The sequence below is a fragment of the Schistocerca cancellata genome, chromosome 4, assembly GCF_023864275.1.
Source record: "Schistocerca cancellata isolate TAMUIC-IGC-003103 chromosome 4, iqSchCanc2.1, whole genome shotgun sequence".
In the NCBI taxonomy this organism is placed as follows: Eukaryota; Metazoa; Arthropoda; class Insecta; order Orthoptera; family Acrididae; genus Schistocerca; species Schistocerca cancellata.
Window position 1 is genome coordinate 535,071,463 of NC_064629.1, and position 27,830 is coordinate 535,099,292.

At 41.2% G+C, this 27,830-nt stretch overlaps 1 protein-coding gene across 1 annotated transcript in view; it reads left to right on the forward strand.

Moving 5' to 3' along the window:
- The first annotated feature begins 2,062 nt into the window (after positions 1–2,062).
- LOC126183545 (elongation of very long chain fatty acids protein AAEL008004-like) overlaps positions 2,063–27,830 on the forward strand; it is a 144,775-nt gene continuing 119,007 nt past the window's right edge. Inside the window, exon 1 of the mRNA XM_049925616.1 lies at positions 2,063–2,243. The gene's annotated coding sequence lies outside the window, so the exon portion shown is untranslated. The remainder of the gene's footprint in view (positions 2,244–27,830) is intronic.

Genomic DNA, 27,830 nt, shown 5'->3' on the forward strand with positions numbered 1-27,830 from the left:
GTGACTGTGTCAAGCGCTACACTGCTAATGGAATATTCAAACATTACAGGATTCTTTTTTCTATTCATCTGCATTAATTTACATTTATCTATATTTAGAGTTAGCTGCCATTCTTTACACCAATCACAAATCCTGTCCAAGTTATCTTGTATCCTCCTACAGTCACTCAACGACGACACCTTCCCGTACACCACAGCATTATCAGCAAACAGCCGCACATTGCCATCCACCCTATCCAAAAGATCATTTATGTAGATAGAAAAGAACAGCGGACCTACTGTACAGCTACACTATTGATGACAAACAGCTGGAGACAGCGTCTGCCGTAAAATACCTAGGCTAACTATCAAGAGCGACCTTAAGTGGAATGACCATATAAAACAGATAGTGGGAATAGCAGACACCAGACACAGATTCATAGGAAGAATCTTAGGGAAATGTAACTCATCCACGAAAGAAGTGGCTCATGAGGCGCTTGTTCACCCGATTCTTGAGTATTGTTCATCTAACTGGGATCCCTATCAGGCAGGACTGATAGGGAAGATTCAACGAAGAGTGGCGCGTTTCGTCGTGGGATCGTTTAGCTGGCGAGAGAGCTTGTCGGAAATCCTAAACAAACTCCACTGGCAGACGTTACAAGAGAGGCGTTGTGCATCACGGAAATATTTACTATTGAAATTTCGAGACTGAACTTTTCAGGATGAGTCAGACAACATATAATTCCCCTCTCCCCCCACATACATGTATACATCTCGCGTATTGTCCACGAGAAGAAAATTCGAGAAATTAGAGCCAATACAGAGGCTTACCAACAATCAATCATCCCACTCACTATTCGCGAGTGGAACAGGGTTGGAGGGATCAGTTAGTGGTACCGAAAGTACCCTCCGCCACACGCCATTAGGTGGCTTGCAGAGTATGATGTAGATGTAGATGAATGCGGAGGTTTACTTGCGTCTGCTTAGACGAATGTCGTAGCTGTCCTTTTAACATAGTCCTCGGTATTCCTATCCTTACTTGACTCCTCTAATGTTGAAACTTCCTGGCAGATTGAAACTGTGAGCCGGACCGAGACTCGAACTCGGGACCTTTGCCTTTCGCGGGCAAGCGCTCTACCAACTGAGCTACCCAAGCACGACTCATGCCCCGTCCTCACAGCTTCGCTTCTGCCAGTACCTCGTCTCCTACCTTCCAAAATTTACAGATGCTCTCCTGCGAACCTTGCAGAACTAGAACTCCTGAAAGAATGGATGTTGCGGAGACATGGCTTAGCCACAGCCTGGGGGATGTTTCCAGAATGAGATTTCCACTCTACAGCGAAGTGTGCGCTGATATGAAACTTCGAGTCTCGGTCCGGCACACAGTTTCAATGTGCCAGGAAGTTTCATATCAGCGCACACTCCGCTGCAGAGTGGAAATCTCATTCTGGAAACATCCCCCAGGCTGTGGCTAAGCCATGTCTCCGCAATATCCTTTCTTTTAGGAGTGCTAGTTCTGCAAGTTTCGCAGGAGAGCTTCTGTTGAGTTTGGAAGGTAGGAGACGAGGTACTGGCAGAAGTGAAGCTGTGAGGACGGGGCGTGAGTCGTGCTTGGGTAGCTCAGTTGGTAGAGCACTTGCCCGCGAAAGGCAAAGGTCCCGAGTTCGAGTCTCGGTCCGGCACACAGTTTCAATCTACCAGGAAGTTTCATATCAGCGCGCACTCCGCTGCAGAGTGGTAATCTTATTCTGAATCCTCTAATGTTATCTATTGTGAGATGTGTCTAAAAGAATTGATCATTCAGATTTTGTTAGTCCCGAAGTTCTATCCTTGCTTATAAAACGGGACATACATGGGTAATTACGCAGAGTCCCAATTTTTCGCTTTTCACTAGTCTGAAGCGTGTTGCGACGAAGGGACGCTATGCGAGCAATGTGCGAAGTTCACAGCGGTTCACTAATCCGCTGGAATTGTTTGTGGGAGTGAACGATTGGTAATTGGGACAGTACAATAAGTCTATTGTTTTGGGCTCATTTCCATATGTAAAACTCGGGTCTAGCCTTTCGCCAGTTCCTTTCGGCAGTGCAGTCTGCGCAGTAGTTCACTAGAGACACAGAAATTTCAGCTTGTGTGTTTCGGATGTCCCAATTTTAAGATTTGACAGTTGTTTAAATAGTGAGTAAAAGGATTTAGCGCGTGTCTCGAGCTTGGAAAGCTATCGTCGTGGATCAGAAATTTTATGGTGAACACGGACTCTTGTAGAAGGTATGCTCCAACATTAAAAGTATTTGAAGCATTTCTTACGTCTCCTAAAGTAACGTCGTTCGTCCAACGATGTAATTCACTATAAATCGTTTGAGTAACTCAAACTGTTTCGAGAAGAATGCAGATCTGAAGGAATAATGTGTTACTGGCTCCTGATGATTTGCAATATAAAGCAAACAAGAAATGAACGAGAAATAAAAAGCGAAAACGGAATAATGCATTTTCTGCTCCATACTGTGAAACTGTTTCCTGTATTTAATTTTATTACGAAACATTTAAAAGGATTATAGTAGCTTGTTGACTAATATAGTAAATACCATAATGTCGTAGTCCCATATTCCAATTTTTTTCTTTCATTTACTTTAGTCACTTGAACGTTCCATTGATGATATATGCGAAATGTCACTATTATGCGAAACGAATAAAATATTACGTATACATACACAGTATTATATCATTTCTTTTTAAAGTACAACACAGTGTCTGTGTTGTGCGCGCATTCTGTGTGTATGTTTGACAGACTGAAATCATTGATTCAGAGCAACTTACTCGAGAAAGAAAGTTACTATGAACATTTTCGAAGCTATATTTAAGAACTCGATAAACAAAAAATAAATAAAATAGACTTGATGTTCTTTAAAACTATCATAGGTTTACTACCTTCAGATAAGTTTCATATTTTATCCGTCAGGTAGTTTGTACTGGCGGAAAAGCTTGCGTGTGGTACATAACAGATGAGTAGAAAATATAAAATGTAATATTTAGGAAAAAATATTTACTCAGATGATTTATGGCACAAGCTTAATAAATGTTTTGTACGTTACTCGAACTTGTAATTTAAAAATTTTCTTGAATATATCAGATCATATATATTGCTCGAACTGGTATGCCAGTGACAGTCTTTCTCAATGCGTGGCTACTTGTCACTTCTTAGTGTTAACTTCATTTTAGTTATCCCCATTTCAAAATGTGAGATTAACTACAATTAAAAGATAACCAACTAAACAATATCCACATACCAGCATTAACATGTAAAATAAATAGAAAAATCCGTGTAGTTCTAATTTGTTTGCAGACCTTTATTGTTCATTTGGTCTGCTGTGTTGATGTCAGTGTGTTGCATTAATTTAACGTGGATTTACCCGCAGTGAGATAAGACGTCCCTAGAGGTCGTTCCACGAGGGGATCTATTTGCACAAAGATACGGGATAGAATCATTTGCATTCTTATTAAAAGCATCGTATAGGAACTTGTATGACCTGTCTTAAAGAGATTTGGATACTTAAATTAACGATTCCTCCATATGCGTGTCCCTTTTCTTATGGAACGTTATGCAACCTATATCCATATATTTTGTTTGTAATTCCTCAGTTTTCGTTTCCATTTATATTGTTGCCCACTTTAACATCGGTTGAAGAACGTCCATGGATCCGTGCTGAGTCTAGACGTTCTTGCTTGGAGCAGCCAATAAAGAAAGAAAGTTAGAATAGGAAGCTCGACAGTAATGGTCAATTGAAACTAAATTATTTGGCTCCGAGTTTAGCGGCCGACTCCTTGCCTGAGCGGCCACATTACTTAACAGCCATTATAAGGACACCGGCTGCTATATCAAGCAGAGGCAAGACTTTCCTGTTTGTAATAGGATTCGAGCAATGCCTACTGAGCCCCGTGATAAAAGCCGTCACTAGTAACCGCGAATCCTATCAAGCATATCTCTTTCCAGTTATCTCTTTAGCGGAAGATAAAGTAAGGTTGGGTCGACAGCTACATTTTACATGAGAGATTCTCTTGAGGCTGATTATCCAAATAAAAGGAAGAGACCGATTGAATTCCGATGTCGTCACACAGTCAACTCCTCTCGAATACCACCAAAGAGTTCACGCAGATTAAAGCACCCATCAGGCAGGCTGATCGTCATCAACAATGTCACATGCCCTCATTTAGTGCAACACTGAGGGGAGTTTTGGGACTTTAGTGCGTAGTTTGGTAATTGGAACAGAGCACGTTTACATCTCTTACAATTACTTACAAACTGGCCATGAAACACTCTTCAATCAATAGAATTCGAACCCGTTCCATTCACATTTGGACACGGAGGCTGGTAACATCAGCTGTGTAACCCAGTGAAGTCGCTTTCTGATTCCAGTTGACTATACACATCAATTAACCGTTGTATAAGAAGAACACTAGGGGACTGACACGTGTGTCATTGATTCCAAGGAGGGCTCGGCATTCCCCGTCAGTCCAAAAGGCTTCGAGACGTAAGAAATAAAAAAAACAGAGTAAAGTTAAGGTGGCGGCTGTAATGCTTCAGGCGTTCTACATAGTCTCCCCCACTTTAGTGCAACGCTCAGTACGTTCGCATCAACATGTGAAGCTGTCGTAAAAGTCCTTCTTTGGACTGTGTGCTGGATACACCTTGACACGCACTTTACTCTCCTTCAAAACTTTTAATTATTCAGCGATAGCTCGGCATGAGAGATGACAGGTTTTCAAACGACCGCGAATTTTCTCATTGCTTCCGCCAGATAAACTTGAGCTGGAGCGCCCTGACCTCTCGTTGTCCTCGTGCGACACCTATCCTCCTTTAAAAGATTTAAACTCCTCAAATATTCGGGCACAACTTGAACAATTATCACCGTAAGCCTTTATCACCGATTTAACTGTCTCCGTAGCCGTTTTACTGAGTAAAGCGTGAAATCGAATCACTGTTCGTTGCTCCTCTGCGATTTGTGGCACAACAATGTTGACACACTACAGCCGCAAGTTCGCTGCTTAGCGCTGCCGCTCAGAACTAATTGGTCGAATGGACATAGGTTGCTTGCAGTTGTTAATTCAAGCTGCCACCGTAGTTACTACGCTGACGTGGTTTATACGCCAGGATTATCAGTGTCGGAACATTTTGGACGGACCGTATAGACATATCCACTAGAATCGATCTTTCACAGAAGGAGAAAATAATGGGTTGTTACACGAATGGGTGGCTATAGTCACGGGAAAGCTCTGGATGCGATATCAGTCGTGTGTTGAAGCCTATGCGGTGATTTGTCTCTATACAGTAGTGGTAGAATTGTGTTCGTGACGTCCCACATTCGAGACAGTGATGACTGGAAGTACTGAAGGCCACCATCGCTCCGCATGGCTCTGTGGTGGAGACATGAAATCTAGACACTGATGCTCTTAGAAATCCTCGTTCCAGTGTAATCTCCGAAACGCTATGACCCATCTATCTTGCACCGTTTATCATCCCACTTTCAAAGTAGACCACGCGACGTGCCGCCATGGTCTCAGAGATGTGTCTAAGAGATACTGCTTAGATGTCGTTTCTACTCTCACGCCATGAACCGCATTTAGCTGCAACATACTGGCGTCCTTCACGGCTCAACTTCAAATGATTCAAATGAGACAACCTTTTTCTACACTTGTGGCACTTTACTTTTTAAGTAATCGTTGCATACACGGTATCATCATAGAGCGCCTCAGATAGCGAAATAATGTCCTACTGTTGGGTACTCTTCTACAGACTCAAATAAGGACATATTTACTTCCGTATCAATAACCTATCATCATTGCGTCTCAACCAAAAAAAAGGCCAATAATGGAAAGACGGTGATCCCTTTCATGGTCTGCAAATCCAAATCAGCGAACTAAAGAATTGGGAAGACACGGTTAATTTCTTATCGACTCCAATGCCCACTGTTCAAAGTTTTTGCCTAGCAAGATGCTATAGTCGGGGTACAAATCTATGAAGACATACTATTTCGAAATGAAGAACACAATAAAGACATAATGCCGTGGAATGCCGTCGAACTGCATTATCATGATTCATCAGAACGTCGTCTCACACATAAGTCGTTACCACTGAGGTTCAAGGATATTGTTGGAAAATACCTCAACACGTTTTCTGCAGCCCAGATTTTTCGCAATAGTTCTTTCACATTTGTTGATACATGAATGACAAAAAGCATATATAAGTTCTTTTAGTAGTCGCCAGAACTTTCGTAACTTACATATGGACGCAAGTGCAACTCCGCCTACAGTGACTTCCACCAAAGGAGACATCTTCTCTGTCATAGGAGAAATGTTTTAACAGTTACGTACCCTGTAGCAGAAGAGACTGTAGGCTACGCTATTTACGATCGGTAAACATAATTACATTTAGTATCGGTATACAGGGTGTTAAAAAAAAAGATACGGCCAAACTTTCAGGAAACATTCCTCACACACAACTAAAGAAAAGATGTTATGTGGACATGTGTCCGGAAACGCTTGATTTCCATGTTAAAGCTCATTCTAGTTTCGTCAGTATGTACTATACTTCCTCGATTCACCGCCAGTTGGCCCAATTGAAGGAAGGTAATGTTGACTTCGGTGCTTGTGTTGACATGCGACTCATTGCTCTACAGTACTAGCATCAAGCACATCAGTACGTAGCATCAACAGGTTAGTGTTTATAACGAACGTGGTTTTGCAGTCAGTGCAATGTTTACAAATGCGGAATTGGCAGATGCCCATTTGATGCATCGATTAGCACGGGGCAATAGCCGTGGCGCGGTACGTTTGTATCGAGACAGATTTCCGGAACGAAGGTGTCCCGACAGGAAGACGTTCGAAGCAATTGATCGGGCTCTTAGGGAGCACAGAACATTCCAGCCTATGACTCGCGACTGGGGAAGACCTAGAACGACGAGGACACCTGCAATGGACGAGGCAATTCTTCGTGCAGTTGACGATAACCCTAATGTCAACGTCAGAGAAGTTGCTGCTGTACAAGGTAACGTTGACCACGTCACTGTATGGAGAGTGCTACGGGAGAACCAGTTGTTTCCGTACCATGTACAGCGTGTGCAGGCACTATCACCAGCTGATTGGCCTCCACGGGTACACTTCTGCGAATGGTTCATCCAACAATGTGTCAATCCTCATTTCAGTGCAAATGTTCTCTTTACGGATGAGGCTTCATTCCAACGTGATCAAATTGTAAATTTTCACAATCAACATATGTGGGCTGACGAGAATCCGCACGCAATTGTGCAATCACGTCATCAACACAGTTTTTCTGTGAAAGTTTGGGCAGGCATTGTTGGTGATGCCTTGATTGGGCCCCATGTTCTTCCACCTACGCTCAATGGAGCACGTTATCATGATTTCATACGGGATACTCTACCTGTGCTGCTAGAACATGTGCCTTTACAAGTACGACACAACATGTGGTTCATGCACGATGGAGCTCCTGCACATTCCAGTCAAAGTGTTCGTACGCTTCTCAACATCAGATTCGGTGAGCAATGGATTGGTAGAGGCGGACCTATTCCATGGCCCCCATTCTTTCCTGACCTCAACCCTCTTGACTTTCATTTATGGGGGCATTTGAAAACTCTTATCTACGCAACCCCGGTACCAAATGTAGAGGCTCTTCGTGCTCGTATTGTGGACGGCTGTGATACAATACGCCATTCTCCAGGGCTGCATCAGCGCATCAGGGATTCCATGCGACGGAGGGTGGATGCATGTATCCTCGCTAACGGAGGACATTTTGAACATTTCCTGTAACAAAGTGTTTGAAGTCACGCTGGTACGTTCTGTTGCTGTGTGTTTCCATTCCATGATTAATGTGATTTGAATAGAAGCAGTAAAATGAGCTCTAACATGGAAAGTAAGCGTTTCCGGACACATGTCGACATAACATATTTTCTTTCTTTGCGTGTGAGGAATGTTTCCTGAAAGTTTGGCCGTACCTTTTTGTAACACCCTGAATTATTCAGTGACAAGCGTCGGTGGCACTAGTTTTATATATTAGATAGGGTTCAGGCTTGTTAAATCAACAGAGAATAGTAATGAATATGGTATTGCAAATTAAAAATTTCAGGTATCTCTAAAATCGTTCCGTATTTGCCAAGTGATTGCATAACTATTTCTCCTACCAGTTGTGAAGGGCTGGTTTCGAAATGACAGCCGTAAAACGCACATCTCTGTCTAGAGCTACATCAGTACAAAATTAACGGGTCTAACGTTTTTTTTTTTTCAATTGTTGCTGTTCAACCTTAGCCGACATTCAGCAGATGCGCTAGTTTTGGTAGGATAAAATGAATGAAAGAATATGCAGTACTAGGAGGGTGACTTCTGTGGAAAACAAAGCCTAATGATCACTGTTCCTAAGTCTAATGAAAATTTAAGAAAGTAATTATAATTTTGTATTAGGTGACATAAGTAACTTGAATTTTCTACAAGCTGGCATTTTTTACCAATATTATGTTCTTTATCTGTCTGGCATTAAACCCACTGTGACCCGCGGAGTGGCCGCTCATTTTGAGGTGTCATGTCACGAACTTTGTGGCCACTCCCGCCGGAGGTTTGAGTCCTCCCTCGGGCATGAGTGTGTGTGTTGTTCTTAGCATAAGTTAGTTTAAGTAGTGTGTAAGTCTAGGGACCGATGAACTAAGCAGTTGGGTTCCTTAGGAATTCACACACATTTGAACAAACCCACTGTGATACGAGAAGTTAGACAGATTGCCACTTTTAATTCCGCAATACTTTTGTGAGATATGGTGTCATGCCACGATGTACAGATAATGATAAAATTAAGTTTGCCGGTATATTTCACTATTATACAGGGTGTCCCAGCTATCTTGTCCACCCAAAATATCTCTGGAACAATAACAGCTATTGGAAAACGACTTTCACCGGTATCAATGTAGGGCTGGGGCCCATGAATGTACATATTTGGAAACATTCTAAAACGAAAGCATATATGTTTTTTAACACAAACGTATGTTTTTTTAAATGGACCTCCTATATTTTTTCTTCAGCAATCCATAGCATGACAAAGCACATACACAATGGCGTTGATTGCATCGCAATATTCCCATTACATCCCGAGATATTGAGACTTGAAGTTGACGCTTGAAACACCCGACATGCGCTGCTAGCGCACGTCCTGAGGCTCAGGCGTGAACCCCATGCTGCCTGTAATCGCGATGTGATTGACATGTGTAATCACACCTCCATACTTATCAAGAGGTCCGAAACGAATAATACGGTCTGCTGCCATCAACTCACATAAGCACATAATGGTTTCCCTCTTGCACGTTTTACGTATCTACGTACACAATATGAACCAGTACCGACCGGTGTACACCCGTCAGGTTGTCTTATTTATCCTGCACACCCAAAATAAGGTTTATCTAATACGTTATACTGTACCTCTGAACCGGAGAATGGTCATGTGGTATTAGCATGACGGATGCCCTGCACATAACGCCTTACGAGCACGATGACTTCTGAACCGTAAGTTCCCTGGTAGGTGGATTGGACGAGGTGGCCCAGTTAGGTGGCCTGCCCGATCTCCGGACCTTACACCGCTGGTTTATTTTCTTTGGGGAGCAGTGAAGGATGCTGTTTACCAACATGAACCAACAACAGAGGACATGAAGCAACGCATTATTGATGCTTGTACAGCCATCAAAGAGGAAACAGTAGCACGAAGTAGGGCATCCTTCATCCGCAGATTGACACTATGTATGCAAGCCAATGGGCATCACTTTGAGCATGAGATGTGAACGCTATGTTTAGTATGTAGTGCTGGTATCACAGTGGAAGTTTCTACAAAGGGCCATTTTACCCAGTGATGTTAAGAAACATTTGTTTGCAACAATTTGTCATTTAACGCATTAGATAAACATAACATTGATAATTATGTGATAATAAAACTAATTGGTTAAACATGTTTACATTCATCTTCTATGTCCTACCTGAACTTCCCAAATCAAAACATTTTTACCTAAACAACGGTAAAACTTTTAGTCCACTTGCTCGTTTCACTAAAACCATCAACATGAATTTTACTATTACGAGTGAATGATTAACTGTCGCTTGCGCTAGATCTACAGTAAAGTAAAGTTTTAACGTTGAACGGCATTACCTTTTTAGTAACGGATTAACGATAAGCGAAGTTAACTTTGTGACTAACGTTGCGGTACACAGATATGTTACAGAACAGCATCACCCCTAGCCTATGGGATAAATACCTGCTGGAATGTACGACGTTAATGCAGGATGGCAGCAGACCGTATTATTCGTTTCGGACCTCTTGATAAGTATGGAAGTGTGATTACGCATGTCAATCACATCGCGATTACGGGCAGCATGGGGTTCACGCCTGAGCCTCAGGACGTGCGCTAGCAGCGCATGTCGGGTGTTTCAAGCGTCAACTTCAAGTCTCAATATCTCGGGATGTAATGGGAATATTGCGATGCAATCAACACCATTGTGTATGTGCTTTGTCATGCTATGGATTGCTGAAGAAAAAATATAGGAGGTCCATTTAAAAAAAACATACGTTTGTGTTAAAAACACATATGCTTTCGTTTTAGAATGTTTCCAAATATGTACATTCATGGGCCCCAGCCCTACATTGATACCGGTGAAAGTCGTTTTCCAATAGCTGTTATTGTTCCAGAGATATTTTGGGTGGACAAGATAGCTGGGACACACTGTATAAAAAGATCCAGTTGTTTGCAACGATAGATTAGGTAAATAAAATGGAAAACATTAACAGAGAATCATTATTCAAAAACACACACAGATGATTTCGCAACGACAGTTAACCATAATGACAAGACCAAGCTTATCATAAGTGCAAAAATTTGTAATCTACGGTACTACTTATACTCTTGAATTTCGAGGTTACTGAGAAAACAACTAAAGAATCTATTTCCTTTCTTCGAAATTAAGATGAACAAATAGTTAAAATTCTGTGCGTCTGACCCCTACTTTTTCATACATACACTGTCTGACGAAAAATATCTGGTTGTTATCCGAAAGGAGTGCTGTGTATTCAGTGACGTCTGTTCTATGAAATATACAAATATTGTCCGCACTCGTAACAAGACAGTTCGAGAAGCTGTATGTACTATACTGAGGAGCTCACGAACTTTCAACATAGTTCAGTGATCAAGATCCATAAGTACGATAAGTGAGAGCGGCACGTTATAGCCTTATTAAATATACTGTCAGTTGTTTCAGGTCTTAGTTTCAAATAAGAAAGTGTTTAACGTCCCGTCCTGTCATCAAGTGCGTGGCTCAATCTCGTATTGCGGAAGGATGGGAAAGAAATCTGCCGTGTCATTTCAAAAGAACCATCCCAGTATTCCCATTGAGTGATTCAGGGACATCACAGAAACCCTAAATCTGGATGGGTGGACGGGGTTTGAACTGTCATCTTATCAAATACGTGCCCAGTGCCTTACAGATTGTGGTTGGAGGTTGAAACGTGATGAAACGCACATTTCCGAAAATGAGCAGACCGATCATACATTTTGATCTCCACACACTGTCGACCCTCGTAATACTCTCTTTGATAAATGGGAAACCTACGTTTGGCACCTATACCACATGAATTCTTTCTACATCTGTATCTGTAACTAGAACCGTCACTGATGACTACGAGAGAAGTAAACCATGGATTAGTGTAAGTGATACATGACACTGATAAATATTGAGCACCAGCCGACGTCGTGTTTTGATCCATGAAAGTTTTATGCATTGAAGACTCAAAGTCTATCACGGTATACTGCAACGAGAGGCATTCATAGAATATCTTGTGACCTAAATATGCTTGAATGCCCATGAAGAAACTTTCAGATTGAGGAATGAAACTGTGAACATGGTTCACATGGAGAGGTTTGTCCATTTACACGGCAGTATCAGGGCAGAGAGTCGTAACGCTATTCTTATCGTTTATTAATTTTATTTAACTTATACACTGGGAAATCACACAAGATCATTTAAGTAAGGCAGAAACAATATTTTAAAAAACGGGCGTAAACGGTCAGTTAAAAACAAATTGACATAAATCATAAGTGTCACAAATAAACAATCACATTTTTCATGTACTGTGTTACATCTTTGGTCACATTGACGAAGTTGGATCGCTCTCCTGACTAAGACCATAAAAGATTTCTTTCTTACACTTCATTTAATTTTTATAGTCCTCCAAGGTCACACAAAAACAACAATCAACCGCATAAGTACTCATCTCATTAAGGGGAGCCGGAGGTTGTCAAATCCAAAAAAATTACGATTTTTTTTTTTGCTACCGAAAATTAATTGGAACATTCCTCTTTAATGTATACTTTGAATTATTGTTCTACTCGCCCTAGAAGTGGAGTTATTACCATTTTCCCCCACGCCTGCAGAGGAAGTGGGCGGCCGCTGAATGCATCTAACACCCTCTCGTGACTTCCTGGCGAACTGCTTGGGATTTTCTCGGCCTGTTACGCATACAGCGCCTTATGTTACGCATACAGCGAGTGTGCAAGGGTTGGCTACATTGTTTTCTGTGACAAATGAAGCGCTAAGAGCGCGGAACATCGTCTCTTTGCTGTTTACCGTTTCGAATTAGTTCAGTGTTGTGCCTTTGTTGGTAGTATTATACTTCTTGTGTAAAGCGTTGTTCTGGTCACGATGCCACGTATTAGTAACCGTGTCTATAAGAAGAGGAAGAACGTAGGGAAAAGAAAATTAACACTAATACCAAGTTGCGATACTACAATTACTGAAACAGTGCGTTCTTCTGCTAAGCAACACATGGCCGGCCATAGCCCTGTGACATCTTCTAGCAAATACTACCTTGGGGATGGTAACTCCAAAGGTTTCAAGACTATAGAGTAACTGAAACCATATGGAAATGAATTTGTAGTTGGAAAGTTGGAATGCATTGGGCATGTGCAAAAGCGTATGGGTGCACTGCTTCGAAGGCTCAAACAAACTTTGGGTTCAAGTAAGCTCAGTGATGGAAAGACAATAGGAGGGAGAGGCAGGCTTACTGATGAGGTGATTGAACGTCTACAGAGATACTATGGGTACGCTATAAGGCAAAATACTAGTAATATTAGTGACATGCGAAAAGCAGTGTGGGCATTGTTCCTTCATACTGCCTCTTCCAATGAATACCCTCAACACAGCCTGTGCCCAAAAGATTCCTGGTGCAAATATAATGCTAAAATGGACTATGTTCACAAACATGGTTTGCCAGCAGCTGTGATAAATGCAATAAAACCAATTTTTCATGACTTAGCACAGCCAGAATTGTTACACAAATGTCTACACGGAAAGACGCAGAATCCTAATGAGAGTGTAAACAATTTGATTTGGAAAGTGATTCCTAAAAGGGTGTTTGTAAGCATAAAAACACTGCACTTTGGCATTTATGATGCAATAGCAACCTACAACCAAGGGAACAGTGTGAAGTGTGAAGTTCTGAAGGCATTAGGATTTACAGCTGGGGTGAACACTGTACGAGCACTAAGAAATATTGACAGAGAAAGGATAAGAGGAGCAGAAACAAGAGAGAGGCATATGAAGTATGATGGAACAACAGGCCAGATAAGAAGACAGAAGAGGAAGCTTTTGGATGATGAAGAAGAAGACCCTGATAATCCATCCTATAGTGCAGGAATGTATTGAGAAACTTTGATAGCCATTCCCCGTAAATTAGAATTTTTCGAATATAAGGAACATTTTCTCAAAATCCACTCAAGCTAGAGAGATGAAATTTTTATACAGCACTCCTAGTGGTCAAACTTATATTGTAACACAGCCATTTGGCAATATGTTCACTAGTTTCATTTCAGTTTAATTATACAGCAATTATTTTTAAAAAAATTTGGGTCATTAATAAAAAAATAATTGGAAGGTAACTAGAAAAGATACTCCAAAATCCCTCTGTCATAACTGCAATACTAAACCATTCTATATGTAAAAAAAATTCAAATTTTTCTTTTTGGTAGTTTATTTATAAATGTTCCTCAAACTTAGTGATTTTAACATGGGCAGCATAGGCACCTCTGGCTCCCCTTAAGCCCGCCCGGCTAGCGGCGCGGTCTAACTCGCTGCTTCCCGAGCAGGAAGGCGTGCCGGTCCGCGGTACGAATCCGCCCGGCGGATTTGTGTCGAGGTCCGGTGTGCCGGCCAGCCTGTGGATGGTTTTTAAGACGTTTTTCCATCTACCTCGGCGAATGCGGGCTGGTTCCCCTTATTCCTCCTCAGTTACACTATGTCGGCGATTGCTGCGCAAACACTGTCTCCATGTGCGCGTACACCATAATTACCCTACCACGCAAAAAAGTGAGAACCTACCCCAATATTTCAACACGTTCTACGGAAACCTATGTATATTTTCGGTTTGGGGTGAACGACTGTGTTCTTGTATCATTGCGAGAGATGTCTAGGAACCATGCGTGGAAGTTGCCTCACAGAGTCACAAGGCTAGTCCTTTTCCACCAAAAGTATGGTAACCTGCATATAACGTGCTCTGGTCTTCATGTATACAATGAATAATGAATTAATAAGCAACCGGTTGCATAGAAGAAATTCAATTTCCTTACCGGTTTCGGGCGCTTACTGCTCTTCTTCAGAAGATTATACCTATCACATTATTTACAAGTATTAGCAATAATATGCATGTAGCAAAATACCCTGATCATGTGGATTATAGTGTCAGTACGAAATTAGTTTACTGTTTTTGTACAGACACTATGAACTACATGAAAATGGCAGTTTTCTGTACGCATCTTATTGTTGACACCCGAAAATAGTGCGGTAGGTATAACCCTTTTGAAGAAGGGCACCAACTGCCAGAAACAGGTAAAGAAATTAACTTTTTTTTCTACTGGTTGCTTATTATTTCGTTATTCATGACTACAGTTGCTGAGGATGTATAAAATACTAAATTTATACAATATGTTTGCCATATATCCTTTGAAGTTCAAAGAAAATAACATCATTTATTTCTCGTAGATGAAGCAGGGATTCTACTTTGGGAGCTGAGTACTGTCTTCCGCTTTCGAACATAATTGAGTAATTTACTGTTCATATGTAAAGAAATCGTTTCAGTTTTTACAAAGTTCAAATGAAATAATAAAGAACAACTGAAATAACGAGATACCAAAAACACTATTAATTTTCATAATATTTGAAGCTATATTTTTCATTAAGGCTGCCTCCCAAAATGCACATAAATTTTGGAAGCTATGTTTGTCATGTCAAATGTATAGATAGTGTGATGCACAACAGCTAATGGAGTTCTCTTAATATCAAAAAAATAATGTAAGTAATGCATAATTTCTTGTAGTATATTCTTGTGATAATGTTTATAACTATGATTATTACTTAAAAATTTCTGTCTAGTAGGGTATAAAGTTGTGATGTCTTTTGGTTTGAATTCTTCTTCAGTTACATCCAAGTTTTCCTTCCAATTAAGTATCTATATATATCTGTACATATTATAAATTACAGTCTCCCGATATTTCCTTCTGTTCATATGTGGAGACTAATCCTAAGAAATACTATATTTTGAGACGATTTTAACTAATAGGTAGATGAGGAATGCACACTGAAGAGCGAAAGAAACTGGTACACCTGCCTAATATTGTGTAGAGCCCCCGAGAGCACTCAGAAGTGCCGCAACACGACGTGGCATGGACTCGACTAAAGTCTGAAGTAGTGCCGGAGGCAACCGACACTATGAGTCCTGCAGGGCTGTCCATAAATCCGCAACAGTACGAGACGGTGGAGATCTCTTCTGAACAGCACGTTGCAAGGCATAACAGATATGCTCAATAATGTTCATATCTGGGGAGTTTGGTGGTCAGCGGAAGTGTTTAAATTCAGAGGAGTGTTCCTGGAACCGCTCTGTAGCAATTCTGGACGTGTGAGGTGTCGCATTGTTCTGCCGGAATTGCCCAAGTCCGTCGAAATGCACTATGGATATGAATTTATGCAGGTGATCAGACATGATGTTTACCTACCTGCCACTTGTCATAGTCGTATCTAGACATGTCAGGGGTCCCATATCACTCCAACTGCACACGCCCCAAACCATTACAGAGCATCCACCAGCTTGAACAGTTCCCTGCTGACATGCAGGTTCCATGATTCGTGAGGTTATCCCCATCCCCGTACACGTCTATCCGCTCGATACAATTTGAAACGACACTTGTCCGACCAGGCACCATGTTTCCAGTCATCAATAGACCAATGTCGGTATTGAAGGGGCCAGGCGAAGCGTAGAGCTTTGTGTCGTGCAGCCATCAAGGGGAAACGAGTGCGAATTCGGCTCCGAAAACCCATATTGCTGATGTTTCGTTGAATGGTGCGCATGCTGACACTTGCTGATGGCCCAGCATTGATATCTGCAGCAATATGCGAAAAATTTGCACTTCAGTCACGCTGAATGATTCTCGTAAGTCGTCGTTGGTCCCGTTGTTGCAGCATCTTTTTCCGGCAGCAGCGATGTCGGAGATTTGATGATTTACCAGATTCCTGATATTCGCGGTACACTCGTGAAATGGTCGTACGGAAAAATTTCCACTTCTTCACAACCTCGGAGATGCTGTGTCCTATAGCTCGTGCCCCGACTATAACACCACGTTCAAACTCACTTACACTTGATAACCTGCCAGTGCAGCAGCAGTAACCGATGTAACAACTGCGCCAAACACGTGTTATCTTATACAAGCGTTTCCGGCCGCAGCGCCGTATTTCTGTCTGTTTACATACCTGTGTCTTTGAATACGCATGCATATACCAGTTTCTTTAGCGCTTCTGTGTATATACAGGTCGTTTCCGTAAGAACGTGTAAAACATAACAGGACATATTGAATGTTCCACTAAGAAATTTGAGGTAGAGAATCTGTGGTTGGAGAAGCCATCTTAAGTAAATAGGAAAGTAAACCTGTCTACCGCTTTGTCTAGCGTTATTGTTTCCCATCTTATTTACAACTAACATGGGTGCAAGTTTACCCGTACTGTGTTGTTCATTTTCATGTACATTCTTTAATTCCTGCAAGGAAACAAGGAGGACGACCCTGATTAGTATGAAGTCATGTTGTAGGTTTTGTTTACTTTACTTGTTCAAATGGTTCAAATGGCTCTGAGCACTATGGGACTTAACACCTGAGGTCATCAGTCCCCTAAAACGTAGAACTACTTAAACCTAACGATGTTAGTAAAGAAAACTCAGCCGGCCGGGGTGGCCAAGCGGTTCTAGGCGCTTCAGTCTGGAACCGCGCGACCGCTACGGTCGCAGGTTCGAATCCTGTCTCGGGCATGGATGTGTGTGATGTCCTTAGGTTAGTTAGGTTTAAGTAGTTCTAATTTCTAGGGGACTGATGCCCACAGATGTTAAGTCTCATAGTGCTCAGAGCCATTTGAACCATCCATAAGACGGCTCTGTTGCATTTACATTCACCCATATCAGTAAGTGCTTGAGTCAACAACAGATCCGTTAATTACTCAGTGCCATTAAGAGACGTACAGTACAATGCTATGGATCAGTATCGGCACAGTTTCGCAAAACTCACTGACTTGCGCCTTGAGTTTGGGAAAGTACTTTGCAATTCTCTCGCTGCTGTAAAGCTGGGCAGGGAACGATTTCCAAACAGGCGTCATCCTTTATTTCTCTCGATCGACGGACGAGGGAACAGGTTCATTGGAAAAAAGAAACGGGCGACCTGGCAACATGAGAACCACTGGCATAGCCGATTTTGAAGAGGAGGTGCTGGAACGTGTATCGGCGCACCCCGCTACACGTATTCGTCGTACTGCACGTCAAATGGGCGCTGAACTTACTAACGTGTGGCGAGTAATCCGCAAACAAGATTTACACCCATATCACCCAGAACGAATCCATGCAATGCTTGTGACTGTCTTTGCACAAAGGGTCGCATTGTGTCAGTGGCTGCTCGGATTAATCAACTAGATTTCCTCCAAATCTGATGAAGCCTCATTTGATCACGATGGTATTTCAAACAGCAGGAATACCCGTGTGTGGGATGAGGAAAACCTCCACGATATAGCAGAGTCACACCATCACGTTCGTTTTGCTGTGAATATCTGGGTCGGCACTGTAGGCGACAATCTCATTGGGCCATATCTTCAATCTGGCCTTTTGAATGGTCACCTGTACTTCAGGGTTGTGCAAAGAGTTCTGAGTTGTTGGAGAACGTACTAATAGCTGCTCACGAGAGGATGTGGATACTACATGACGGTGCGCCGCCTCACTTCAGTTTGGATGTCCGCAACCATCTCAATGCCGTATTTCCTGGTTGCTGGATTGGAAGGGGAGTGCCTATTCCATGGCCTGCGAGGTCACCTGACCTGAATCCCCTTCATTATTTCCTATGGGCGTATCTAAAGTCACTTGTGTATGAGACCACAGTGGATATGGAGATGGAATTAGTTGCCACAATTGTAGCTGCCTGTGATGTGATTCTAAACCCACCAGGGATATTTACATCTACATCTACATCTAACTCCGCAAGCCACCCAACAGTGTGTGGCGGAGGGCACTTTACGTGCCACTGTCATTACCTCCCTTTCCTGTTCCAGTCGCGTATCGTTCGCGGGAAGAACGACTGCCGGAAAGCCTCCGTGCGCGCTCGAATCTCTCTAATTTTACATTCGTGATATCCTCAGGAGGTATAAGTAGGGGGAAGCAATATATTCGATACCTCATCCAGAAACGCACCCTCTCGAAACCTGGACAGCAAGCTACACCGCGATGCAGAGCGCCTCTCTTGCAGAGTCTGCCACTTGAGCTTGCTAAACATCTCCGTAACGTTATCACGCTTACCAAATAACCCTGTGACGAAACGCGCCGCTCTTCTTTGGATCTTCTCTATCTCCTCTGTCAACCCTACCTTGTACGGATCCCACACTGATGAGCAATACTCAAGTATAGGTCGAACGAGTGTTTTGTAAGCCACCTCCTGTTTGTCTGAGAGGTTTTGGCTGCGTTTAAATTTGCAGTGAAGCACTCTTTGCTTTCGCAGTAGTTTCCTAACTTTGTTGTTAAACCACGGTGGGCTTTTCCCGTCCCTCACAGTTTTACTAGGCACGTACCTGTTTAAAACGCATTTTACGATTTCTTTGAACTTTTTCCATAAACACTCAACATTGTCAGTGTCGGAACAGAATTTTTCGTTTTGATCTGTTAGGTAGTCTGAAATCTGCCTCCTATTACTCTTGTTAAATAGATAAAACTTCCTCCCTTTTTTTATATTCCTCTTTACTTCCATTTTCAGCGATGCTGCAACGGCCTTATGATCACTAATTCCCTGTTCTGCGCTTACAGTGTCGAAAAATGCGTCAGAATCTTGTTTCGCTGATGTCATGCTTGCATCCAGATTAGCCCAAGGATCAATGATAACATGTCGACTGGTCAGATGAATCACGTTTCTTGTAAATTTGCTCGATGGTCGAGTCCGAATACGCCGACAAACAAGCGAACGTCTTCTCGGAACATGCATCACACCACTTGAAGCAGACTAGTGGGGGCCGTATTATCCAAGGGTGGTACATTTATCTGGAATTGTATGGAATCTGTGGTAAAGTTCGGAGGCACCATGAAAACTGTGGGCAACGAGAGCGTTACTGTGGGCCACCTGCATCCCTTCATGCTTGATGTGTTCCCTGACGACGATCTCATCTCCAGAAGGATAACTGTCCGTGTCACAAGCCTACAACTGTGCTACAGTTTATTTGAGGACCATGAGAGTGAACTTACGTTGATGTCATGGTCGCCAAATTCGCCTGATATGAACCTGATGAGAATCATCTGTGACGCTATTGGCTCTAGTTTCTCGCCCTCAAACCATCGACTCCTAATATGCCGGAATTGCCTGACCTGAACGCAGACGATTGGTGCCACATACCTCCGGAAACAGACTAAAAATCCATGCCACCCATAAGCGCTGCTGTATTGCATTTCGTTTTGAACAAGGTATTATATTAAAACAACACGTCAGTGACGAATTAATGAAAGTATTATAATGTTTGTTTCTTCCCATAGCTTCTACTAGAAGTAATAATTTCAGCTCAAAAAATGGCTCTGAGCACTATGGGACTCAACATAGGTCATAAGTCCCCTAGAACTTAGAACTACTTAAACCTAACTAACCTAAGGACATCACACACACCCATGCCCGAGGCAGGATTCGAACCTGCGACCGTAGCAGTCCCGCGGTTCCGGACTGCAGCGCCAGAACCGCTAGACCACCGCGGCCGGCTAATTTCAGCTTTGTGTTACAACTGGGACAAAGGAATTTGTCAACTTTTGTATAGTTCTCAGTTGTGAATGCGAATCGTAGCTCCTGATAACAGGAATGAAAGAAGTCAGAAGTAATAAAGAAGCTTATATGGAGGAGGTTAAAATAAAAACATCCGGGATAGAAAGAAAATGTAATTGTCAGAAATTAAAATTAATCAAATGTGAAAATGTGTAGTTTACCACTACAGAAAAAATAAAAAGATATATAGTGTGACACACAGTTCTATGTCAAAGTGTCTTTCGGGGGAAATATCATAGTTTCCAGATGTACGAGTACGCAGTCTATAGGTAAGAACATAATCAGTGGAGCGTGCTGTGACAAATACGGCAGTATGATTGAAATGTCGAAAAATACAGATAAGGCGTCATCTGTATGGGAGTGATACTGAAGTAGTCTGTATTTCGGGTTACATGTCTGCACCTTCGAACACACTGAGGATGAACCTATGAAGATTTCTAACAACAAAGTACTCATGAATAGCTTTTTAAACTTGCGTAATTATTTAGAGAAGTAACTTGATGTAGATATCTGTATTATAACAGGCAGTATATATCTAAGACGTGTATTCTTATGCAAACTAACTGTATGTCAAACATCAAGTGGGAATAACTCTTTCAAAAAGTTTTGACCGTCCTCGTAATGTAGTCGGCAGTTCTCGAGCAAATCTCCAGAAATGTATAATATTTTATCATATTTCCAGATGTCGCCGTACCTATATTATCAGTGCTTAGCCGTTACAATCGTTCATTGGAACTGCACTCTTCAAATGGAAAAGGGCTGTTGAGCTACATTTTTTGCAGATGCATCAATGGATTATTTCATTCACTATAATTACGCTTCGTGCGGATGATTATTCTCACTACGCCTGCAGACTTTGTCTGGCAGAATACTATTTGAAATACATTATTAGTTATCCATAATTTCACGTGGAATCTTTCATCGATGCTGTAGGTGTCATGCAGCAAGGTGTATAGAAAAAAATCCTGCAGCTTTGGAAGTCTACGATTAATATTTTTTCTGGAATTCATATTTTTTGCCTAGGCCAAGGCATGGTGGTAAATACCATATTGCACCTCGTAACAGCTGATCACTGAACTACATAGCACACTGTAACTTGTGGGCGAATTAATTCTCTGATCGAAAGAGGATATGGGAATACAGTTCTTTTCCTGCCCACCACTATGTTGATGGCCGATGGTAACCTCTGCGTTGAGGGTGCGGTCACTCCCACTCCTGTTATTGGTATAGGGAAGGGACAAGTTTATTTCGGTCCACCCCCGGTAGCTGAGTGACAGCGAGGCAGAATGTCAATCCTAAGGGCCCGGGTTCGATTCCCGGCTGGGTCGGAGATTTTCTCCGCTCAGGGACTGGGTGTTGTGTTGTCCTAATCATCATCATTTCATCCCCATCGACGCGCAAGTAGCCAAAGTGGCGTCAAATCGAAAGACTTGCACCCGGCGAACGGTCAACCCGACGGGAGGCCCTAGTGACACGACATTTACATTTAATTGATTATGGTACCATAAGCACCAGCCAACGTATACATTAAGTTCGTTAGCTCATTACAGACGTAACTATAATAGGACATTCACCAGCAACACACTGCGGAGTAGCAACCAGTTTTTGTGCTAATATTTCGCTGATCTTTTCTTATTGACACTAATGCATAATCAGTTCTCTAGCACCTACACCCATAGGAGGACAGTTCATGTGTACATACAGTTGTGTGAATCATTTGGCTGTTACAGATATTATTCAGCCCGAGGGTCTTCCTCGTTGATACCACCATCATCCGTGAGTCAGACAGATTTGTCGTGTCATTGTTTCACAATAATACGAACGTACACACAAAGTTATTTTAGCTTTGTTTGTATGGCACAAAACACAAAGTCAGTGTAAGACTAATCTATCTTACCCGACAGTAATGGCTACTTTACACGTCTCGCAGGGAAATCTCAGTTGTCGTGTTCCTTTTTAATCTATACGCTCTGAGAAAACAATTACGAAGACAGGTAATTTTCTAATATTTGTTCAGTAATGCTTTTTCCGTTTCCTTAATATTGGCTCACTAATGTTTACCAATTTTTTGCAGTATTTCAATGTTGCAGATGACACTGAAGTGTACCTAGTTGCCGACGGTTAAGCAAATCTGCATTTTTTTACCGCAATTGACGTTTATTTTTCATACTATTAATCTTCAGTATTTGTTAACAGTTGCAGTAGATGTCTCAGACTTAGCTACAAGGTTGTCATTTAAATGTGCATTTGTAGCTTCTTCTCCATTTTCAATTGACTGTCTGTAGCCATTGTCAGATTTTTTTAACGCACCAGCAAATGAATCAAATATTCCAACATGAGAAATATCTGATACCTCGACTTCTAATGTGCCTAACGGATATTTACAGCCAACAAGCTTATATTATTTGCGTTTCTGTTCTCAACACTTAATAGTATTTATCTTAATGTGAATAGTGATGAGCGCAGGAACCTCTTGCACTGTAGTAGAAATAATTTATATATTATATAATTTCCACATTCAATCTATCTATCATTTCAGCATTTGTTAGTCTTTAGGAGTGACTCTTTCCATTTTCGAACAGCCCGCAGAATAAGATCAACACCTCAAAATGAATCTTATCGTTTTATCTTTCGCTTTACCGAAATACATTCGCATGACTGGAGTTTTAAAGTTACTTTTACATATGTAAGGGAGTAGATCATGATCCGAACACAATCAAACTGAAGAACAAATATTTTTGGGAAAAAATTCCATTCGCTTTTCAGAATTTTTAGCGAGAAACGAGCATTTTGGATGAGTGTGTGTCAGTACCAGTAATGCGCAAGTCAACTTCGACTGCAGTAAATCATAACGAACTGCTGACTTTTAAGTTACATATGGAAGCTGCAACCCAAAATCAAAGAAGTCCCTGTACCGAAATTTTGATGTTTTTCTCCGCATTTCGTACTACACACCTGATAATGATCGCCTTTTGGGTTGGGTATATGAAAGCTTGTCCTTAGCAAGTATGGGTTACAAACCAGAACCTGGCTTCAGCCTTTATGGTTTTTTTATCTGCGATACAACTCTGAGGCTACATTCGGTAATCCATGAGGTAAATGCATTTGTACATGAGCACCCAGTTTCAAATAATACAGCAAAATGACATACTACACAGTTAAACCGTTGTTAAGTCAGAAACTAGAGGTTCTAAATTTCCGTTATCAGCCACTAGAGGAGAACAAACATTACATTTAATCAATACCATTATGACCACATATTCCACCTTGAATAACGAAACGAATTTCGAAGTTCAGAAAATAACTGAAGATTACTGTTTATAATACTTTTTAGAAATTGGAATATTTGTAGCAGGTTGTTAAGAGTCGTCAGTTCGAAGAATTAAAAGATCTTATTTATTGTTTCTGCGACTTCGTATATTGTATGTTATGTCTAGATATGAGGAATAGTTTCTTTGCTGAAATCGGTTTCTTTAAATTGCCAACAGCACCAATGGAAATGCTCCATTTAGAAAGACGTCCGCGCCGGCGCTCCATTTCTCAACTACCGCTGCCATAAATCGCTCGCGTATCTTATTGCTTCACGTCTGGTAGACACATGGGTCATTAGAAGCAGGCCTTCTCTGCCTGACGTACCATGTTTGCCGGGAACCAGCAAACCGCAGCTCTCTTTAAGAAGCCAGGTAGTTAGTACGACTTTAAGATATTCGTAGAAAGTCTTTACTGAAATTGTCGTGCCATGAAGCGAACACTATGCTGCAGCTGTGCTGTCGTTTCATTAACATTCCGTAACAGCAGAAGCAGCACGTTCCTTACTGCTTCGCTTTCATCGTTTTTTCGTGGTTTTTTTTTACCTAGGACACTACAAAAAAGATTTTTTGTTCAATTATTTATTATAGGTTAATAAGACCTCATTGAAAAATAAAGGAAAATGAGAGAGAAGCAAGTTTTACCTTTTAGTACTATTTTATTTGTTTGCGATTCATCATCGTGTCAGCGACACAACTTTTGCAGTTGATACAGAAATTGATTAAACTGGTTACGTTGTCATGAAATGCTGAGAACATTTTTATGGGCAGGTACTATTTTTGTACCTCTGTATGAATAGTATTGTGCATTCCTTTTAGTATTGTACATTCCTTTTAGTGAACTTCACACACATATAAACGTTTAGTGGACCTAGATATTAGCAATTTGAGGGTTTTTGCCAGAGGAAAGATAAGTATCTCTGTCCACCTCCTTAGATGGTGTGGTGTACACAACGTGTCCCACTTTCTACGTTAGTGATTTTTCCTCCAATGGTTAAAATAAACTGAATTTAAAAAATAAAAACAGGAACTGGTCTGTAAAAACTGCTGTTGAGAACAATATCACTAGTTACTTCAGAGAATTGACAAAAAATTCAAATTATTTCGAGAGTGTACATTCGCTTCCCCTCAAGTAAATCAAACCAACACAGAAAACTCTAGAAACGAATTTTGTTTTTGCACGATGACCTACGTACACTTTCGTACTTCAAAATTCACATCACATAATCAAGTGAGAACAGCGCAATGTCTCGTTCCAGCTATCAAAATTCCAGTTTTCTTTGGTGCTACATCAGTCTAGATGCAGTTCGGAATGACATTTAATTTTTGAAATTTTCATCGACCGTTATAGTCAATACCAGATGAAATACAGCACATGCAGAGCCAGAGAAAATTTGCACTACTTGTTCCTGAGATAAATGGACGATGTACTTTAATCACTTTATAATTGAGCCTATCCTCAGTCAGCTATCAAGAAGACTGCAACTGACCTTCGTGTACCCATCTATCAGGCGATTTTTTACCTGCAGTATGTTATAATTCTCATTCTCGGACACACTGTAGGAACATTTACGATTTAATGTGGAAAGCAGTGACAATATAAATCTCTTCTTTTCTGATGGACAAATACTATTAGAACAGATTACATTACTTTTTGAACGTCATTGTAATTTTCTCACTGCAGATGTAGATACGTGCTATTCAGAACCTTCGCCTAAGAACAAATATGTGAATAACAAGTCCTGTTAATCTGGATGTGTCATCAACAATGAACATTTGAGTTACTACTGAAAGTCGAAACATGTATTTTTTTATCATAACATAACTATGGCCGCAATTATGCAGTCAAAATAAATAAGGTAACTGAAGCTAATTAACTGTCGTACATTACTAACTATATTCATTTTGTTTCATTTAAGTTGTCTCGTCTGCACCACAGAGAAGGTAGGCTGTAATCCCCATTCAGACTTATGAGGTATGCAGATATCTTCAGACCACATAACTCTCGACGGCATCACCTTCAATTGCTTGAAACGCGCTGAAGAAAACGGACATCAAACTCATTATACTACGTTGAGAATAAGCAGTTACGACGAACAGTTAACCCCAATAAAAATAATGCCTCAACATGAATGTAAGAGACTTATGCCTTTCAATAACTATGAAATGTAGATGGAGGCTCAAACTGAGGAGAAAGCCTTAGAGAAGAAAATGCTTCATTGTGTCCTTAGCTATGACAGCAGATACACAGAAGTGGAGCATAGCAGGGAAATTTGGGAGAGTTCAAAACAGTCCAAACTGATTGTGCACGTAACGAAGCATAAGTGGACAGAGTATTTTGGCATACCGCATTCCCTTAGCCTGTTGTAAAATACTCATTTCTGCTGTCATCTGGGGAACAGACCGGATAGAAAGCAACAAGATAATAGCAGTTAAATTTTGTCAGCATCCGGGATGAAATTTTGAGCTGTTTGAAATATGAACTCTGCACGTTAAATCGTAGAGAAAACGATAATTTTAGATGAGACGGAACACGTGCTTGGATTCCAAAATGCTCTGAGTGAAACTGCCTGTGTTCTTATGTCAAGAACTAGCACGTCTCAGATGATTTAGACAAACCAGAGTAAACGTCAGTCTGGATGACCGGACGGGAAATTGAGAGTTCAGTTACAAAGAATTCAGTGCCTCAACGACTGCATCGCGTCGCTCGGATTAAGCATTAGAGCGTAAAAAGTGTCTACTAGTGTTCAGTTTTATTTCTGCCACTGAGGCCCTTACTGAATAAATTTCTTTGTTTAAATGACGTAGACCCTCCGTTATCAATAACAAATTTCAGCACGGAAATCGCTTGTAAAAGAAACAGCTGCGAAATACAAGAAAAATCGTTGTGTTTTCAGATTAACAGGCTGGGGAAATATCTGACCAGGATAAGTCACATCACGTCACGGTTTGTTTGTTAGGTACGGAATTCATACCGTAGTAAAGTACGTTTTACTTCTTTTTTTTTTTTTGTGTTGCTGACACAATCTTCTCTGCTTCCTTTATTCGTGTTAATTAAATTTAACTCAACATGAAGATGACAAAGCTGTTATGTCAAGATACGGTTGTGATTAATGTTATGAACAACATGTTTGCTTAGTGAGAACGTCAACTGTGTAACTGAAGATGCATAGGTATTGACATATTTTTGACGTACATTGATGCGGAAGTCAGACTTTAAAGCAAACAGCAGTGGCATAAACCGAGTCAGTACATCCAGTATGTTGCATCAGCATAAAATGAGCACCATGTCTCAGAATTATATGTTGCATGACACAGGAGCTATGTACTATACGCAAAAAAATGGTTCAAATGGCTCTGAGCACTATGGGACTCAACTGCTGTGGTCATAAGTCACCTAGAACTTAGAACTACTTAAACCTAAATAACCTAAGAACATCACACACATCCATGCCCGAGGCAGGATTCGAACCTGCGACCGTAGCGGTCGTGCGGTTCCAGACTGTAGCGCCTTTAACCGTTCGGCCACTCCGGCCGGCTATTATACGCAGGCAGGAAGAAACAGCCCAAAGATGCCAGTCATTTTCAACAAGACCCTCGGTAATGGCGGCGGCAAACACCTCACCGTTAGCCCAGACGAATGCGGAAAACTCCGCTCAATACCGTCGGAACGCTAATGCCAATTTTCTGTAAGTTATGGATTCAAACTAAACCACCCAGAGTCCCTTGTGTGAAACATTTTTGGCATAACACAAATCACTAAACCAACAGAGCGATCAAGTGAAAAGCTGAAGAAATTTGTCAACAGGCTGCACAAAATTGATTCTAGTAACACATCCCCAACGAAATTACTGTGATGTACTCGACCGTAATAGTTTTCTTCGGTAAACTACCTGACAACGAAACTTAATGTACAAATATGTACTCTCAATGTATCAAATACACTGAATACTAAGGGGAAATTTTTCTTATTGCACGCAATTGAATACTATGGAAATGTGTTTAGTTATTTAAAAATACGTTTCAGAACTTGTTATTAGATTATTCGGTTAATACTTCACTTCTGTTTGTTCGCAGTTCAAAAAAATGGTTCAAATGGCTCGGAGCACTATGGGACTTAACATCTGAGGTCATCAGTCCCCTAGAACTTA